Source organism: Oncorhynchus mykiss, chromosome 3 (assembly GCF_013265735.2).
Source record: "Oncorhynchus mykiss isolate Arlee chromosome 3, USDA_OmykA_1.1, whole genome shotgun sequence".
NCBI classification, from domain to species: domain Eukaryota; kingdom Metazoa; phylum Chordata; class Actinopteri; order Salmoniformes; family Salmonidae; genus Oncorhynchus; species Oncorhynchus mykiss.
The window spans coordinates 15,421,633-15,436,912 of NC_048567.1; positions in this window are offsets into that span (position 1 = coordinate 15,421,633).

The window sequence follows — 15,280 nt, forward strand, 5'->3', positions numbered from 1 at the left end:
CTATTAGACTGCAGGATGCGTTCATTTCTGGTATATCTAACAAGAATATTGTATTTTGGTCCTATTATTTCTAATTCAATTGAGAATTTTAGGAAGGTTGAGAAGGGTTCTAGGTGGTAACTGGAAATGGCATCTCCATACACCTCTGTGGCATAACAAGGCTATTACTTCCAGTAGTAAACCAATTGAGCCTGGTCTGCAAAGGGTCAATAACCTAGGGGATATATTCAACTCAGAGGGTGTCCTTACGTTTTGATTTACCAGGGTCGTCATTCTTTCTATATCTTAGACTGCGGTCAGCACTTGTGCCTATGGGGTCCCATTGGGTACAAGTTTGGGAAGGCACCCGATGATAGTGTGGATTTTTACATTCTTGTCCAGAGGTTGTGTATTTACTGTCATCTTCAATTACTAAAAGGAGAAACATTTTTCAAATGTTTAAAGCATTAAAACATGGGTATAGGATTCGCTGTCAATGATAAGACTATTGATTGAGCGAATGTCTGGGAGAAAATATTTCATTCATCAAAGAACCCAAACAGCTAATTCATTTTAAACATTGTCATCGATCGTAATGGACACCACTTGTAAGATTTGATGCAAAACAGGCTCCAAGTCCATACAGTGACCTATGTAACCTCAATACATTTGGCACATACAAATATATGGTATGGGATTGTCCTGAGGTTTATGAGTTGGAGGAAAGTGTAATCTATTCTCTCTGACATGATTGATAAAACTGTACCGCTTGAACCAATTCTGCAGTTGCTTAACGATAATACTGGCATGCAGCTGAATGAGAAACAGCGAAAGGTTTGGCTGGCTGGGTTGACTGCTGCCAAAAGTTGTTGTTCAGTGCTGGTTGTCTCCACATGGCTGGCATATTTTCAAGATGTAGTTATGTGGAGTTATGAACTGCCGTGTGAATAAAGCCAGACTTTGTAAACGTGGAAAGTAGCTGCCTCAGAAAACTCTGAATTGCAGTAGATGATGCAGGTGTGTGGTGTAAAATGTGTTATATTAGCAAACATCTTTTCTGTTTATAATTTGTACTCTTGTGTAGTGTGTGTTGCTTATTTATATTTTATTATAACTTATAACTTGTATATTTTTAGTTTAATATAATGGGTTGTCCAAATTTGGGGATAGGCTGTGGCTGCCAGGGGTATGCTTGGGATGGATGGGATGGGAGGGTGTGTTTGTTCAAAAAAGGGGGAGGTGTAATGTTCTTTGATGATTGTATTGATCTTGTGACCCAATAAAAACCATTGTTCAGGGCCTCCCGAGTGGTGCAGAGGTCTAAGGCACGCAGTGCTAGAGGCGTCACTACAGACCCGGGTTTGATCCCGGGTTGTATCACAACCGGCCGTGATCGGGTGTCCCATAGGGCGCCGCATAATTGGCCCAGGAGTCATCCGGGTTAGGATGCGTTTGGCTGAGGGGCCATTACTTGCCTCTTATGCTCTTGTGACTCCTTGTGGCGGACCAGGAGCCTGCAGGCTGACCTCGGTCGTCAGGTGAACACCCGTCAGGGCGGGTGTTAAGAAGCAAGGTGTGGTGGGTCATGTTTCGGGGGACGCATGACTCGACTTTTGCCTCCCAAGCCCGTTAGGGAGTTGCAGCAATGAGACAAGATCGAAATTGGCGAGAAAAAAGGGGTGAAATACAAAAAAATATATAAAGAATAAATAAATAAAATTGTTCACCAAAAGAAACACGCAGCAACAATGGAACTTAACTGCAACTAAAACTAGCAGCTTTTCCTGGGTGCTAGCCTGTTCATCTGTCACATCACAGGTGTACTGGCCCTAGTCACTCAGTCTAAGTGAGGCATTTCCCACAGCGAGCTGGTCTTCAAACAGATGAGTCCCTTGTAAACAACACTGTCTTTCTAGCTGACCTCTCCCTTGTTAATAGCTGTGGACCACCTCGGATTCTTCAGGCTGCCAGTTGATGACCAGGTGGTTGAGATTCAGGTTTTTAGATGAAGGGAAAGAGCAGCTAAGGGTGAAGTCACTGCCCGGAGCTGCCACTTCTCTGGGTTGTAGACTGGTTGTAGTTAGCACCGATGATATCACTTGTATATGGAATAGGTGGAAAGAGAGAAGGATGATGTGGAAGAGAGAATGGTATTGGTAATAATTAATAAAAGATCATTAAATTGTTGCAATTTAGCTAGCAACAGCAAGCTAGCTAGCTAAATTGCCATAAATGTTTGCTCATCGACCTGTCTCCAAATTAATATAATTGGTTAAGAGTTCGTTTTGATATTTCAACCTGCGTGTCTTGATCACGTCTGGTGTGGGGGGAAAAAAAATCAACATGCGCACGCAGACGCTTTGCACGCGGTCTGGTCAGCATGTAAGGTACCTTTGTCAAGTATTGAATTTCAAGCACAGATTAAACTACAAAGACCAGGGAGCTTTTCAAAAGCCTCCTAAAGAAGGGCAGTGATTAGTAGATGGTTAACAATAACACATAAGATAATAAATATATCTTTAAGCATGGTTAAGTTAATAATTATGCTTTAGATTATGTATTAAACCACCCAGACAAAGATACAGTCATACTTCTGAACTGATCTGCAGGACAGGAAGGAAACTGCTTAGGGATGTTAGTGAAGAAAAAAATATATACAGCAACAAGGCACTAAAGTAATACTGCAGCAAATCACAACAAAGGAATACACTTTTTGGCCTCAATGTTTGTGGCAAATATAAAACATCACTGTATAACGGCTTCCTTATTTTCAAGCATGGTGGTGGCTGCATCATGGTATGGGTATGCTTGACATCGGGAAATACTGGGGAGTTTTTCAGGATGCAAAGAAACGGGATGGAGCTATGCACAGGCAAAAATCCTAGAGGAAAACCTGCATCAGTCCACTAGACACTGGGAGAGGAATTCACCTTTCAGCAGGTGTTACAGTTTTCTTCTATCTCCTCCTCTGAAAAGGTGTAGCAAGGATCGGACCAAAATGCAGCGTGGTAATTTTGATACATGTTTAATAAACGAATAAACACAAACAATACAAAACAAGAACCGTGAAAACCTAAACAGCCTTATCTGGTGCAAACAAACAGAGACAGGAACAATCACCCATGAAACACTCAACGAATATGGCTGCCTAAATATGGTTCCCAATCAGAGACAACGATAAACACCTGCCTCTGATTGAGAACCACTCCAGACAGCCATAGACTATTCTAGATAACCCCACTATATCACAATCCCAATACCTACAAAAACCCCAAGACAAAACACACCACATAATAAACCCATGTCACACCCTGGCCTGACCAAAATAATAAAGAAAACACAAAATACTAAGACCAGGGCGTGACAGCAGGACAATAACCTACAACACGATGCCAAATATATACTGGAGTTGCTTACCAAGAAGACAGTGAATGGTACTGAGTGGCCAAGTTACAGTTTTGACTTAATCTGCTCTTATGATACTTACCCAAGAAGAGTCACAGCTGTACTGACTCCAAAGGTGTTTCTAACATGTAGACTCAGAGGGGTGAATACTTATCTAATGAAGGTATATTACTATCATATTTTTCATTCATCTTTAAAAAAATGTTTGAATTTTCCTTTCACTTCGACAAAGCAATTTGTGTAGATCATTGACAAAAAAAGGCATTTAAATAAATTTTCATTCCACTTTGTAACACAATAAAATGTGAAGCAATCCAAGGAGTGTGTAGACTTTCTATAAGCACATATGTTTACCTGGGCTTGTTAAGGCTTTTATTATTTGTTTTCATCAAAAAATGTGGAATATGTGGTTCATTTTTTTAAATTTGAGGCACACTAATGCACTAATCAAGCCCTGTGATCATTGATGAGGGATGCCATTTATTTAAAGGGTATTTGTAAAAGTTATAGGACCTACTACCGGTACTAGTCCATACAAACCATATGGTAACACTTTTTTCCTTACTGATAATAAGAGGTATGGAGACCACGTGCAACCTGAAAGACAAAGACAGAGAGACATACACTCTTTGAAATCGGCTTCTAATAATCCATGGACTTGTTAAACATTTGTGGAATGCTATGTTAACACGTACCCCATTTTCTGAGAACAAGGAACAAAAAGTCCCATTCTTTTCTTCAGTGGATTGATATTGCGGTCGGAACCAACTTAAAGGTGCGTTACTGCCACCAACTGGACTGAAGTGTGGACTAGGGTTTAATATTTTCCAGGTATTTTACAAATGTTCCATCCCGAGAAGAAATCACTTTTCTCCAGGTTATACAGTATTTCCCTCCAAAGCCGGAAGTGTAATTCAAAAGCATATAAATAGGCCTATGTCTTGATTTGATTAGAGATATTCAAGCCTGATGCTACCTAAGCCTGATGAGCCATACATTAAATACATTTTATGAGCACTAAATGAAAGAAATTTTATGAGCCCAAGTTAAAAAATACCAAATGATTGTGATGTTATCCAATACATATATGACATATAGGCTACTGCACATTACGCATGCTGCTCATGCTCCCAGATGATTTTATTATAACAACGTTTTGACCCTTAGCTCTCCATCAGGCATTAACATCCCAGGTGGAGGTAGATGGTCCTATAGGGGCAGTACTCAGTGACATCACTTCCTGAAGCAGGAGTGTTACAAATTCAAGGAGGCTTGTTGTGCAATTAAACTGAACGTTTTTACTTCAGATCAACATGTTAACTACTCTACAACACTCACTCATCCTATCCTTTTACGCACAACCTCCTTTTACGCACAACGCGCCTGATTGTCACGAGAATTATGTTCTCAATGTTCATAACCCAATTCAATTAAACGACTCGGACTGCAACCCATAATTTGTAAGATACTGGTTGAATGAAACAGACAGAGGCCCAGCTAAAATAGTCTAAATGTTTATTCACGAGAGCGCTGGTTCGTTGTACAAAACCATTCATTTTATACTAGCTCCTTACACACATTATTTTGCACACAAACAGACTCCTTATGCACATACTTTCACACACAAACAGAAGGTATCCTATGCACATACTGTCTCCCTACCCAGCCGACATAGATTATGGAGACCGTGAGAAACACTCCCTGTCCTCTCTCAAGGTTAGGGAGTACTCACTGCCCTCTCCCAAATGTCTCAGAAGCCCCTAGCAAGGTCGGCACCGAATTTTGCTCAGACAGTCTGTGTTTAAGATACTATAAAGATATATTGTACAGATATATTGTTTTACCCTAATTCTGACTAAAACTACACACATCATTAATAATAATTTTATGATTATACTCAATTTCATACAATGATATGGTTTCAGGGTGGAATATTGTAATCATTCATTTAAACATGAATTCCATTAACACTGATACATTTTTAAAGCAACAGTACTCAATACTGAACTAGGCTACGACACCATATTACTGAACACGACATTCAGACGGTCTGAAAAGCCATAGAGGCTTGTGTCCAGAACCCTGTGAGGCCAGCAGTGCTGTGAGGGCTTGATGGTCTGTGCAGAGTTTGAATGGTCTGCCGTAAAAGTACAAGTGCCAGTGCTCGCTCTCCCACAGAGTATTTTTGTTCAGTCAGAGACAAGACCCATGAGGCAAAAGCCACTGGCCGATCCACGCCTTCATGCAGTTGAGACAAATCGCTCCAAGGGCGAGTGCAGAGGCATCACAGGTGACAATCGTTGGTGCTGATGTGTTTCGAAGTGAGCCAGTGTTGGGGTCGGTGTGAGCTGCACCTTGAGCTCCTGCACAGCATCCTGGCAGTCCATCTCCATGATGAGTCTTTTTTCAGAAGCCGTCGAAGAGGAGCAGTTGTCTCAGCGTAATTTGGAAGAAACCGTAAGTAGTATGTTGCCATGCCGAAGAATGACGCTAGCTGTGCTGTGGGTTGAGGCCCAGGGAATGTGAGAATGGCATCCACATGGGACAAGATGGGGGTGATGCCCTGGCTGGAGAGCCTGTATCCAAGAAACTCAACGTCTGACACCCTGAACATACACTTTTCAGTGTTGAGTCTGGCCCCGTTCTCAAAGAGCTGACAAAACATCTGCTGTGTGTTATAAATGCAGTGAGATCTCGACTCTCATGTGCTAGGGCAACCTGCGTTTGCTGAATAACGTGGATCCATAAAAATGGGTTGTGAGCTCCTCAGCAGTTGGTAGCGGGTACTTGTCGACAATAATAGCTTTGTTCACGGCCCTGAGGTTCATGCATATCCGAAGATCGCCGAAGGACCCTATTCCAACTAAACTACTGAAAGAGCTGCTTCCTGTGCATAATAAACGGCTCTCTATCCACCGGATGTGTACCAAACTCACTAAAAGTGGCAGTAATAAAGCCTCTCTTGAAAAAGCCAAACCTTGACCCAGAAAATATAAAAAACTATCGGCCTATATCAAATCTTCCATTCCTCTCAAAACATTTTAAAAAGGCTGTTACGCAGCAACTCACTGCCTTCCTGAAGACAAACAATGTATACGAAATGATTCAGTCTGGTTTTAGACCCCATCATAGCACTGAGACGGCACTTGTGAAGGTGGTAAATTACATTTTAATGGCATCGGACCAAGGCTCTGCATCTGTCCTCGTGCTCCTAGACCTTAGTGCTGCTTTTGATACCATCGATCACCACATTCTTTTGGAGAGATTGGAAACCCAAATTGGTCTACACGAACAAGTTCTGGCCTGGTTTAGATCTTATCTGTTGGAAAGATATCAATTTGTCTCTGTGAATGGTTTGTCCTCTGACAAATCAACTGTAAATGTTGGTGTTCCTCAAGGTTCCGTTTTAGGACCACTATTGTTTTCACTATATATTTTACCTCTTGGGGATGTCATTCGAAAACATAATGTTAACTTTCACTGCTATGCGGATGATACACAGCTGTACATTTCAATGAAACATGGTGAAGCCCCAAAATTGCCCTTGCTAGAAGCATGTGTTTCAGACATAAGGAAGTGGATGGCTGCAAACGTTCTACTTTTAAACTCGGACAAAACAGAGATGCTTGTTCTAGGTCCCAAGAAACAAATAGATCTTCTGTTGAATCTGACAATTAATCTTAATGGTTGTACAGTCGTCTCAAATAAAACTGTGAAGGACCTCGGCGTTACTCTGGACCCTGATCTCTCTTTTGAAGAACATATCAAGACCATTTCAAGGACAGCTTTTTTCCATCTACGTAACATTGCAAAAATCAGAAACTTTCTGTCCAAAAATGATGCAGAAAAATTAATCCATGCTTTTGTCACTTCTAGGTTAGACTACTGCAATGCTCTACTTTCCGGCTACCCGGATAAAGCACTAAATAAACTTCAGTTAGTGCTAAATACGGCTGCTAGAATCCTGACTAGAACCAACAAATTTGATCATATTACTCCAGTGCTAGCCTCTCTACACTGGCTTCCTGTCAAAGCAAGGGCTGATTTCAAGGTTTTACTGCTAACCTACAAAGCATTACATGGGCTTGCTCCTACCTATCTCTCTGATTTGGTCCTGGTCCTGGGCAAGTTGCAAGCCTCCCCATTTCTCCTTCCAAATCCAGATTGCTGATGTTCTTAAAGAGTTGCAAATTCTGGACCCCTACAAATCAGCTGGGCTAGACAATCTGGACCTTCTCTTTCTAAAAATGATCTGCTGCAATTGTTGCAACCCCTATTCCTAGCCTGTTCAACCTCTCTTTCGTATCGTCTGAGATCCCGAAAGATTAAAATGCTGCCACCGTCATCCCCCTCTTCAAAGGGGGAGACACTCTACACCCAAACTGTTACAGACCTTTATCTATCCTACCTTGCCTTTATAAGGTCTTCGAAAGCCAAGTTAAACAGATCACCGACCATTTCGAATCCCACCGTACCTTCTCCGCTATGGAATTTGTTTTCTGAGCTGGTCATGGGTGCACCTCAGCCACACTCAAGGTCGTAAATTATATCATAACCGCCATCAATAAAATACAATACTGTGCAGCTGTATTCATCGACCTGGCAAAGGCTTTTGACTCTGTTAATCACCACATTCTTATCGGCAGACTCAACATCCTTGGTTTCTCAAATGACTGCCTCGCCTGGTTCACCAACTACTTCTCAGACAGAGTTCAGTGTGTCAAATCGGAGGGCATGTTGTCCAGACCTCTGGCAGTCTTTATGGGGGTGCCACAGGGTTCAATCAATTCTCCGGCCAACTCTTTTCTCTGTATACATCAATGATGTCGCTCTCGCTGCTGGTGATTCTTTGATCCACCTCTACGCAGACGACACCATTCTGTATACATCTGGCCCTTCTTTGGGCACTGTGTTGACTAACCCTCCAGACGAGCTTCAATGCCATACAACTCTCCTTCCGTGGCCTTCAACTGCTCTTAAATACAAGTCAAACTAAATGCATGCTCTTCAAACGATCGCTGCCCGAACCTGCCCGCCCGTCCAGCATCACTACTCTGGACGGTTCTGACTTAGAATTTGTGGACAACTACAAATACCTAGGTGTCTGGTTAGACTGTAAACTCTCCTTCCAGACTCACAATAAGCATCTCCAATCCAAAATTAAATCTAGAATCGGCTTCCTATTTCGCAACAAAGCCTCCTTCACTCATGCTGCCAACATACCCTCGTAAAACTGACTATCCTACCGATCCTTGACTTCGGCGGTGTCATTTACAAAATAGCCTCCAACACTCTACTCAGCAAATAGGATGCAGTCTATCACAGTGCCATCCGTTTTGTCACCAAAGCCCCACATACTACCTACCACTGCGACCTGTATGCTCTCGTTGGCTGTCCCTCGCTTCATATTCGTCGCCAGACCCACTGGCTCCAGGTCATCTATAAGTCTTTGCTAGGTAAAGCCCCGCCTTATCTCAGCTCACGGGTCCCCATAGCAGCACTCACCCATAGCACACGCTCCATCAGGTGTATTTCACTGTTCACCACCAAAGCCAATTCCTCCTTTGGCCGCCTTTCCTTCCAGTTCTCTGCTGCCAATGACTGGAAGAAATTGAAAAAAATCACTGAAGCTGGAGGCTCATGTCTCCCTCACTAATTCTAAGCATCAGCTGTCAGAGCAGCTCACAGATCATTGAACCTGTACACAGCCCATTGGTAAATAGAAATATCACTCCAGTGTTTAATTGCTAAATTGTAATTACTTCGCCACTACGGCCTATTTATTGCCTTACCTCCCTAATCTTACCTCATTTGCACACACATAATATATAGATTTTTTTGTATTGTGTTAATGACTGTACGTTTGTTTATTGCATGTGTAACTCTGTGTTGTTGTTTGTGTCACACTGCTTTGTTTTATCTTGACCAGGTTGCAGTTGTAAATGAGAACTTGCGCTCAACTGGCCTACCTGGTTAAATAAAGGTGAAAAAAACAATAAAAAACATAACAGACTTAAACGGACCACAGCTGCAGCGTGATCTAAGATAGTCACAACCCCACAAACGCAACACGAGGAAGAAGACAAAGTAACCTCTTAACAATTATGGCTACGGTTGTCATCGGTTGTCTACACGGCTGGGAGCTTCGACATGCAGAGACGTAGACCCGTTAACGAATGAGACGCGGTCATCAAAATAAAATGTGTCAGCCAAATCTTTTCCACTAAGCGGAACTCGGTCCAAGAGATACTTAACGGAGACCTTCAACAAGTAATTACATCATTATAATTCTGAACCATAAGAGCAGCAGTTTGGGGCAAGATGTTGGGGCTAAACTAAGCGTAGTTTATAAATGTATCCAAGTGTGCTTTTCTCTCATGCGCTCTCTTTCTAAATCCCAATCTCGTGTAACACCTGTCACATTGTGTTGGTCTGCTAGGAGCCTGTTTCATTGTATGATGTTCTAATCAATAGCCTAGACTGTGTGTTCGTGTATGTGTATCTTATATTATCATTTAGATTGTTAGTAAATAAATAATCAACTCAATTGGTGTGGTACGGTATGATTAATTAGACCCGGGTTTGTGCAGTTTTACGAATTATGCAACGTTCAGGATGAGACTGTAGAGCAGCATTTCTTAAAATATGGTGGGTCGCGACGTGTCAGTAAATGTATAACTATTTCATTAATTACTGGAATTGATTTGTCCAAGTGCATCTGCACCCTCTGTTCAGTGCACTCTCTGCTTAGCAGCGGTTTCTGCTCAGTTTGGCAGCTGCGCAAGTGTGAGAGGGAGATGCCCGTTTGCTTCGCAGTTTACCTGATATTTTTGAAGGCAGTTTTCTTGAAGATCACTCCGCAACACACACGATGCAGTGCTGTCGTTCAAGCCACTGACTTGATATTCCCACTCGCCATTACTCACCCCTGTCATGAAATGGACTCATGCTAGCCACAAGTTCTGACTGAGCTCAATTGTCATGAAACGCATGTACAGTGATGAGTTTCTCTCTCTTTCATACAAACTTATAACGAGGAGCGCCCACAATGTGTATTATGCTGGGAAGTGCTTTGTAATGAGTCTCTCATAACGAACAAATTGATAAAACGACACATCCTGACCAAACATCCACTGCATGATGGTAAACCCAGGGAGTTCTTTCAGAACAGGGCAGAATGCTTCAGTTGACAGTGCTTTGACAGTTGGAAAGTAAGTCAGCTAGCAAGGCATTGCTGTCATTTTATAACAGGTGATGGATGATAAGCAGAAAAAAGGGAGTACTAACTCTCATAGTAATGTTAGTAGATGTAAGTTTCTATTTCAAAGAATCCCCTGGCCTTGTACACAGATAATAGCTAACATTCGCCAAAGCAAGCTAGTAACAGTACAGATGAAGATGAAAAGTGATCAGGCCTACTTTACACAGGCCTACTTTACATCTTACTGTAGAAATTATTGTTGAAAACTGGTCTAGTTTGGAACTGTTGCTGTTAAAATACAATAATCATTTTTATTCTTAACTTTCAACAATATAACAATAATTTATCCAGTAAGATGTACAGTAGGCCTGATAATTTTTCATCTGTACTGTTACTTAGGGTTACACTATCAAAAAGCATGTGGGTGTGTTCTGTTATTCATCTGTGTGATGTGATCAATCAGTTTATTCCAATTCAGAATAAAATATTGATTGTATTTTAACAGCAACAGTTCTGACCTAGACCGATATGTACAGTGCCTTGCGAAAGTATTCGGCCCCCTTGAACTTTGCAACCTTTTGCCACATTTCAGGCTTCAAACATAAAGATATAAAACTGTATTTTTTTGTGAAGAATCAACAACAAGTGGGACACAATCATGAAGTGGAACGACATTTATTGGATACTTCAAACTTTTTTAACAAATCAAAAACTGAAAAATTGGGCGTGCAAAATTATTCAGCCCCCTTAAGTTAATACTTTGTAGCTCCACCTTTTGCTGCGATTACAGCTGTAAGTCGCTTGGGGTATGTCTCTATCAGTTTTGCACATCGAGAGACTGACATTTTTTCCCATTCCTCCTTGCAAAACAGCTCGAGCTCAGTGAGGTTGGATGGAGAGCATTTGTGAACAGCAGTTTTCAGTTCTTTCCACAGATTCTCGATTGGATTCAGGTCTGGACTTTGACTTGGCCATTCTAACACCTGGATATGTTTATTTTTGAACCATTCCATTGTAGATTTTGCTTTATGTTTTGGATCATTGTCTTGTTGGAAGACAAATCTCCGTCCCAGTCTCAGGTCTTTTGCAGACTCCATCAGGTTTTCTTCCAGAATGGTCCTGTATTTGGCTCCATCCATCTTCCCATCAATTTTAACCATCTTCCCTGTCCCTGCTGAAGAAAAGCAGGCCCAAACCATGATGCTGCCACCACCATGTTTGACAGTGGGGATGGTGTGTTCAGCTGTGTTGCTTTTACGCCAAACATAACGTTTTGCATTGTTGCCAAAAAGTTCAATTTTGGTTTCATCTGACCAGAGCACCTTCTTCCACATGTTTGGTGTGTCTCCCAGGTGGCTTGTGGCAAACTTTAAACAACACTTTTTATGGATATCTTTAAGAAATGGCTTTCTTCTTGCCACTCTTCCATAAAGGCCAGATTTGTGCAATATACGACTGATTGTTGTCCTATGGACAGAGTCTCCCACCTCAGCTGTAGATCTCTGCAGTTCATCCAGAGTGATCATGGGCCTCTTGGCTGCATCTCTGATCAGTCTTCTCCTTGTATGAGCTGAAAGTTTAGAGGGACGGCCAGGTCTTGGTAGATTTGCAGTGGTCTGATACTCCTTCCATTTCAATATTATCGCTTGCACAGTGCTCCTTGGGATGTTTAAAGCTTGGGAAATCTTTTTGTATCCAAATCCGGCTTTAAACTTCTTCACAACAGTATCTCGGACCTGCCTGGTGTGTTCCTTGTTCTTCATGATGCTCTCTGCGCTTTTAACAGACCTCTGAGACTATCACAGTTCAGGTGCATTTATACGGAGACTTGATTACACACAGGTGGATTGTATTTATCATCATTAGTCATTTAGGTCAACATTGGATCATTCAGAGATCCTCACTGAACTTCTGGAGAGAGTTTGCTGCACTGAAAGTAAAGGGGCTGAATAATTTTGCACGCCCAATTTTTCAGTTTTTGATTTGTTAAAAAAGTTTGAAATATCCAATAAATGTCGTTCCACTTCATGATTGTGTCCCACTTGTTGTTGATTCTTCACAAAAAAATACAGTTTTATATCTTTATGTTTGAAGCCTGAAATGTGGCAAAAGGTCGCAAAGTTCAAGGGGGCCGAATACTTTCGCAAGGCACTGTAGGCCCAACTATTTGGGAGCCACGTCCACTCACTGGGGAGCCAAGCCCAGCCAATCACAAAATAATTTTTTAAAGACAGAAATACTCCTCAGGACCCCCCTCTCCCCCCTCCTCAGCTGATCCGCACAGATGAAGAAGCCATATGTGGAGGTCCTGGGCTGGTGTGGCTACATGTGGTCTGCGGTTGTGAGGCTGGCTGTATGTACTGTCAAATTCTCTTAAACAACGTTAGAGGCGTATTATGGTAGAGAAATTAACATTCAATTCTCTGGCTATACAGATCTGTTGGACTTTTCTGCAGTCAGAATGCCAATTGCACACTCCCTCAAAACTTGTGGCATATTATTGTAACTTGAAGAGCTTTCACACTGTTTGTGTCAGGTGAAGGGTGAAGATAATATTTTTGTTAAGATATGAACATTATTTTTTGTTTTCTAACGAGATCATAGTTTTGTTGATGCTTTGCCTCATAACTAGCCATGCCCGAGAGCTCAGAGAGAGTTTCACTATGATGAAAAAGCCCCTCTTTTTACCCGAGTGTTTAGGTCTACATTGGTTACGACCCAGAAAATCAACACGAGGTGAAGACGACAAAGTAGCCTCTAACAATCAATGTTACGGTTGAGTAGCTACACTGCTCTCATCGCCCCTCTGGGGGACATCAAGCCTGTAGACAGTGTATTTTCATTTGTATACACAGCTAAAGAGGGAGGGGAATGGAATTATGTACATTTCTAAAGAAGATAGGGGAGAGGGGGCCCTTCAGTGCACTATAATATATGTTTAGTTCTTTGTTACGCATTTTCAAAACACTCACCTTTTTATGTAAATGTTGAGCACCACAATCACCGCTGTGACAAGGAAGAGAGCCCCAAATGCTGCCAGGACCACCATTAAATGGGCTGATTCTGGAACACAAGAGAAAATACACTACTAAAACTGATCAGACTATGGTTTTGTATATAAAATATTCACTCCAAAGATATTCCACAGATGACATGCAACATCATATACTGTAACTTCATATCCCTGTCTGCATGCCATTGTTTTGTTGAGATACACAGGACAGACATAACAACAGCGTGACATAAAATAAGTGCAGAAGTGTTGCAGTACCTTTAACTTTCACCTCCAGGTCTGTGATCCAAGGGCTTTCTGGGCCATACAGAAGTACAGTCCACTGTCATCAGAATCGATTTTGTTGAAGGTGTGTTCTTTCCCCGTCCCTAATCTTAGTGTAGTTAGTGCTTAGTGCCGTCCTGACCTCTGAAACCAGGTGTAGGTCTCTGCTGCAGGGTTGGCATTATTGCTGCCGGTCATAGTCAGATGACTGCCTTTCACTACCTCGGGGCTCGGGCTGACCTTAACAGAAATGCCCCTTGGAGCATCTGGAAGCAGATGTACATTGTGCTTTGTGTATTAATTTGACTGTATATTAATAGTACTGTGTTTATACGTAAATACAGACAATGAATCAACCAAGCCAACTGAAATTTACATTGGCCACTGTGAAGAGAATGCAACAACTTGAAGATAGCTGACTACTGAAAAAATCGCTTCAAACCAACATTTATTGCTGACTTACATCTCACATCCAGCAGTATTGGTGTAGATATGCCTTACCCCAGACCACAGGAGTAGCACCCAGTGTCATTAGGGGAAAGTGGACCTAGGAAATACTGCCCACCAGGGACACCAGGGAGTGGGCGGCCATCTTTAAACCAGAGGAACTCCATTTGAGGAAGTTTACAGGTGGAGGTGCAGGCCAGGGTGACGTTGTCTCTCTCCTTAACAGGACCATTTTCATTTAACTTTAGGGATAAGACTGACATGAAGAAGAAACATTTCTAACAAATATAGGACATGTTGAAGGGTTATTAACTGGCCACCCTACTGTACATTAGGTAATACCTTAATTGTTTAGTATGATGACATGTACAGTAGGGTGACCAGACGTCACCGTTTCCCGGGGACAGTCCCCGTTTTTGGCGGCCTGTCCCCGGCTGGAGCTGTCCCCGGAAATGTCCCCGTTTTTAACTGTGCAATAAAAACAGACCGCAAAGTGAAATATTTTACTTGGCAAGAAAGACCGGGCAGCAGAGCCTATGGGTTGACGTCTCAATCGCGTTGTGCTTGTTTAGGCCAACAGAGGGGGCTGCTCTCTATAGCAGCTTCATTCACTCTTCTTCTTCTACTAACTTCTTGCTCGCGATAGTTTTAGAGAAAACTGCTGTGGAAAACTTGGCCAGAAGCTAGCAAGTATCAAGTGAATCCACAACATCACCACAAACGTCTTTTCAAGCCAGGTAAATTACAATCGTTTGAGATACTAGGTAGTGATGTTATAATGTCACAATTTATTATATAGATAGATTATCTGCTCTATAAGGTTTTAAATAGGTTATGCTAGCTAACGTTAGCTATGTAGACTAAGTTAGCTAGCTAGGTTATACTTTGGTTATCTAATAGTATGCTATTTATTAATACAGATTGGAGAGGAAGGAGAAGGAAAAATGAAGGGAGTAAAAAGAGTGAAGCAA